The sequence below is a fragment of the Mesoplodon densirostris genome, chromosome 2, assembly GCF_025265405.1.
Source record: "Mesoplodon densirostris isolate mMesDen1 chromosome 2, mMesDen1 primary haplotype, whole genome shotgun sequence".
Lineage (NCBI taxonomy): Eukaryota > Metazoa > Chordata > Mammalia > Artiodactyla > Ziphiidae > Mesoplodon > Mesoplodon densirostris.
In genome coordinates, this window is record NC_082662.1 from 63,115,687 (window position 1) to 63,121,459 (window position 5,773).

The following is a 5,773-nucleotide window of genomic DNA, read 5'->3' on the forward strand; positions in this document are numbered from 1 at the left end:
TGTATATAATGCAGTGCAGTTCATCGCTGCACTATTCATAATAGCCCCAAACTAGAAGTTCCTAATTGCTTATGAATGGTAGCCTGGGTAAATAAACTGTTATATGTTCACACAGTGAAATTCTATATACAGCAATGACAATAAACAAATCGCAACCACATTGAAGAGTATGGCTGTTACACACACACACACACACACACACACACACACACACACACAAATATTGAATTGGAAAAGCCAGATACACACTAGCACATGCTATATGACCCATTAACATGAAGTTCAAAAGCAGGCCAGACTAATCTAAGATGATGGTTACCCTAGGGAGTGGGGAGGAGATAATGACTGAAAGGGGACATGAAGAGCTTTTTGGAGTTCTGGTAATATTCTTTGTCATGATCTGGGTTTTGGTTCCATAGGTATGTTCATTTTATAAAAATTCATTTAACTGTGGCACTTATGATTTAGGCATTTTCTTAAAACTTCAATAAGTGTAAACAAATAAGTTTGCCCATTTCAACATATCCCACCTATCCTTCTCATTCAGTAGATCCTGGCTAAATATTGTACTAACTTTAGGGGCAAAGGGAATGATCACAGACCCCCCTGTGACATCCTGGGTATGATTGATACATGGATAACTTCTGGCCCTAATGGCGATTGAGGTTTCTTGCAGTTGGGATGTTGAATCCGCCATAACTCATATTAAGATGTGTTACAAAGCTATTAAGAAAAGATCTGTTCTCAGTTGTACAGTTAACTGGGGGTTTGAGGTGGCAATGATCTAACTTCTGAGGTTTACATTTCTAAACTAAGAGAATTTTCTTAAAATACAGAAAAATCAAGCAGATTTTGTTCTTGTATATTCAGACACATGCAGGAAAAAAATCTACTGTTCAAAACCAATGAAAAGTAACTTTATAAAGTTCCAAATCTTAAATTCACTGCATGAGTTACAATTGAAATATATTAAAATAATGTTTTTTTAACTGACCAGAATTTTTTAAAAATTTATAATATATCAATCCTTGTGTTATAAAATATCTGTAATTATAACTTAACAAGCAACCATAAAATGTTTGTTCTTGAAATAAGTAGGTCTTAGAAGAACAAGGAATTTAAATAAATAAATAAATCTGTGAACTTAATACTCATAACTAAGTAATTCTCTAATTTTAATCTGGGAATTTGTGGAAAGTGAAAGTCACTTCTTGGGTAACTAGGACAGCAGTTACCCTAGGCAAAGTTGGGGAGTGTGTGAAATTGTGACTGAGTTTTAGAGCAATATGTGCTAGATGGAGAGCTGGGTGGCTGTGGCCTTCAGAAGGCACTCAGAATTAGAAATTGGGTAATAAAGTATCATTTAGAATTGAGGTTGGAAGGATTAGCATGTGATTGTTTAGATCAGCCATCTGAAAATAGAATTAACTCACTCTAAAATCTGGTTTGTGTTTGTGATATTAAGGTGAACGGGAATCTCCCAAATCCAATCCATATTCCTGAGGGAATTATTTTAATAATAGCTGTTTACTGTATATTTGGTAGTGTGCTAAGAGCTTTACATCCATTGTCACATTTAGACTCCCAGCAGTCTTTAGGAAAGTTTTTTTTTTTTTTTTTTTTTTTTGGCCTCACTGCACGGCTTGTGGGACCCTAGTTCCCTGACCAGCCGACCAGGGATGGAACCCACACCCCGACCCCACCCCACCCCCGCCTTGGAAGCATGGAATCCTAACCACTGGACTGCCAGGGGAGCCCCTAGGAAAGATATTATTAGCTTTGTTTACAGATAAGAAATCAAGGTTTAGAAACTGTAAGGACCTTGTGAAAGGCCATAAGTTGTAATATATGATGACTCTGGAGTCAGATTTCTTGGGTTCAAATCTCAGCTCTACTACTTGTTAACTATGTGAGCTTAGGCAAATCACTTAAACTATTTGTATTTTGCTTCTTCATCTAGGAAACAGAGACAATGGTAATAGTGTCAGTATTTTAGAATTGCTAAAAGGATTAAGTGAGAAAGCTCACTTAGGTGCCTGATAAACAGAACTCAATAAATAATGGTTATTATTATTCAATTAAAGGCTCACAGGCAATAGAAGCCAGAGGTGGTGAATAACATGCAGTTAACGTTCCAAAAAGTTCATCAACTATAGTTAGTAAAATTTTTCTGGGAGAATCATATGTTAACAGAAAGGTGACTTGAAATAAGTCTAGGATAACAGTAGACAAAATATAAGAATATATCTGGCAATGACCAGAATAGAAAGGTATTTGAGTTCAAGGACTACAACTAATTTTTCAAAGAAAAATATTCCTAGAGTAGAGAAGGAATTTCAATTATCCTAACTTGAAAGAAAAATCCCTCAAGACTACTCATTCTCTTCTAATTATCATTGAGCCTTGAACACAAGAATTTGGACTGCATGGGCCTACTTATACACAATTTTCTTTTTCAATAAACGCACTACTACACAACCCAGGTTGGTTGAATCTGCGGATGTGGATGGGAAGGCCAACTATTGAACTTGAGCATCCACCAATTTTAGTATCTGCCTAGGGGTCAGGAACCAATACCCCCGAGGGCACCAGGGGACAACTGTGTATGCTCACCAAACAACCCTGTGATTGGTAATTTCGTCTCCTGAGTGCATTTAACCTACCATGGTGAAATACCCAGAGTGAATTCTCCATACAAGTTTTTCTTTCTAGATATAGCTCTCTTTATAGATTGATAAATTGACATTCTGAGATGCATATTAGTTTTTTATGGGTCCTCTTAATGTATTGATCCCCAAGAGGTTAATAATGTGCCCTGGTGGAAATGATAAACTTGAGTTTCCAAATCTACAAAGCTAAGAATCTGGCTTTGAATATTGTGTTAGAGCTCTGTATGCTTGCAAGTAACAAAAATAAAAATAAAATGGCTTAAATCATGAAAGGGGAAAGGGAATTAATATTATAAAGAGAAGGTGTTTTATGGAATAGGAAGGCAAGAATACAGCACAGATTCAGAAGGAGACTAAAAGAAGTCACCTCTCATCCAAGCAGCATGCTTTCTCCTCTCTTGTCGCTGTCTCTGCTTACACATAATTTTCTTTTTACGGACCAGTTTCCCCTGCTACTTAGTTCCAGGACAGACAGATGCAGTTACCACCCTTAGACCTGAGCAATAGGGACTATTTAACCCAGCCCTACACCTCTGGGGGATGGGGTGTGGGGGACACTTTGGAGAACCTTCCTCCAAATGTTCTAAGTCCTCTGTGATGCCTGGGACCATCTGGCAGGGCCTGGGAGGCAGAACCTAGTCTTGTGTGGGTCCTGGAAATGGAAGCCCTAAAATGTTCTATTGTCTGCTGGGGACTGGCCAAGTTATCAGGCCCTTCTGGGCAGGACACCCTAAATCTGTACCAGGATTTTATTGGCCTCAGTCCCTTTTTCTCCCTTTTAGGACCCTCTCGACAATACCCCCCTCTCACTGTGCATGGGATCCACCAGGTCCCCGAGAAGCTCTGGGACTTGCACTTGTGGGGTGGCAGTTGGTTTTCATATCAGCTTTCTAGTGCTATGTTAACAGATTACAAATTTAGCAGCTTAAAGCAACACAGTTCATTATCTGTCAGTTTCTGTTAGTCAAGTCTGAGTATGGCTTATTTTTGCTTCGGGTCTCACCAGATAGTAATCAAGGTATCAGCTGGGGGTGCCGTTTCATCTGAGGCTAAGGGTCATCTCCCAAACTCATTCAGGTTGTTGATAAAATTTAGTTCCTAGTAGCTAGAGGACTGGGGTCCCTGTCTTCTTGCCAAATGTCAGCCAGGATTTTCTCTCAGCTCTGAGAGACGGCCCTCAGGCCCTGATCACACAGCCCTCTTGCAACATGGAGCTTACTTTACCAAAGCCCGCAGGAGAATTTCTTTACAGTCTGTTCCTGCAGCTCCTGCTACTACCATTACTATTACAACCATCACCACAAATGTAGTCTTGTATAACATAATGTAATCTTGGGAGAAATGATTCCATCACCTTTGCTCTATAGTATACCTAATTAAAGGAGTGACTCCCTTTGAGAGTGGGTCCTGCCCACTCTCAAAGGGAGGGTATAATACAGGGCATGTGTACCAGGGAGCAAGAATCTTAGGAGCCATCTTAAAAATTCTGCCTACCACAGCTCTTGAATAGGCAAATACTCCAGCAGATGGTCTCTACACTTGTCACTATCTCAAAGCATTGAGAAATCCTTAAACTAACTGTCCACCTTTTTCTCCTTCACATTCTTTTAAGAACAACATAGTTTATTATAGTGCTTGGGATGTGTGTGAATATTCATAGACATGCAAATCTCACATGCGCCAAACATACGTCTCTAGGAATTTTTGGTTGCACAGATTTCTTTCTACAATTTAAAATTAATGTGCTGAAAGAAATGACAAGAAATTATTAAACACTGTTTACTTAGTACACTTTACAATTTGATATTCCTGGAAATTCAGTGGATTAAAACATGTAAGTATACACACATATACATTTCACAGATATCCTACAATTTAAATACTCTTTTTGTTCTGTGCAATAGGAAATTATTGCCAGCTGGTGTTTCAGAGCCCTTTATAAATTAATTATAGTATTTACTAGCCATGTGGGAGTGGAAAATCTAATTAGGTCAAGGAGGCTGGCCCTGCTGGAGGCTGAAAGGCAAAGCAAGTATAAGGTGTCAGTTGCAAGTTTAATGCAGTACTTTCTACACCACGTGTGTTTTAAAAAAAAAGTAGGTAATTACTGAGATTACATGCAAATTTGTGGGAAAAAACATCAGAATAAAAATTTGTTAAAGTCTGCCCTCAATCTATGACAAAGATAAGATGTTTTAGCTGACACAGGACTTCACAGGTGTCCCATGTCACAGGAGGAATGGGATGCTTGATGCTAACAGCATATTCATTCATTACTTTATTCATTCACTCAACAAGGCAAGGCTAGATGTAGCTACAAAGAGGATGATATCACAGCCTCTTTCTTTAAGGAACTCACAGACTGCAAATGAATACAGATGTGTAAAGAGATAGGAAGTAGTGTTGTAAGTGTAGTATGGGCATAATTAGAGAGTGTTATGGACATTACACTGATGTAAATAACTAAAAACCATTTAAGTATACATTCTTTTCAAAGGAATTTTCAGTTTAGCTAAGTCAAGACCTTAAACCATGGCTCAAAAACCTCAAATGTTTACAGGGACAAGACAGTAGCATAAATGAGTAGAGCAGGCCAGTGAAAGACACTAGGTAGTGAAAGAGACTGTGACAGACTATTCAGAGACATTCCAATTTAACCTAAAAATAAATACTGTTTTAGCCAAACAAAAATTGCCTGTTGGAGTATTAGGTCAGTAGGGTAGCTGTTTGTGCCCCCTGCCTAAGGTTAAAGAAATTCAGTTGCTGTATTAGAATTTCTGTAGGCAAATGGATGTGAGGACATTAAGAGAATTGGATGGAAAATACTTGCTTGAGATATTCTTTGTAAGATTCCTTTTGAGGCTTTATTAGGCATTTCTTTGACTTTCCCACAGACCACAAGATTGGGTCTAGTTGTTCCCATTCTTTGCTGTCACTACTTGTCCTTTTGCCTTCATTCATTGAGCCACAGGACATAACTGGAGAGTTTTTCACAGCTAGAATCTAGAGAAAAATAAAGTTTTGGATCAGGAAAGTTGTACATTGCTAGAAATCTTAAAAGTCTGTTATCTGGACAGATAGTAGACTGGACCAAAGCAGTCACA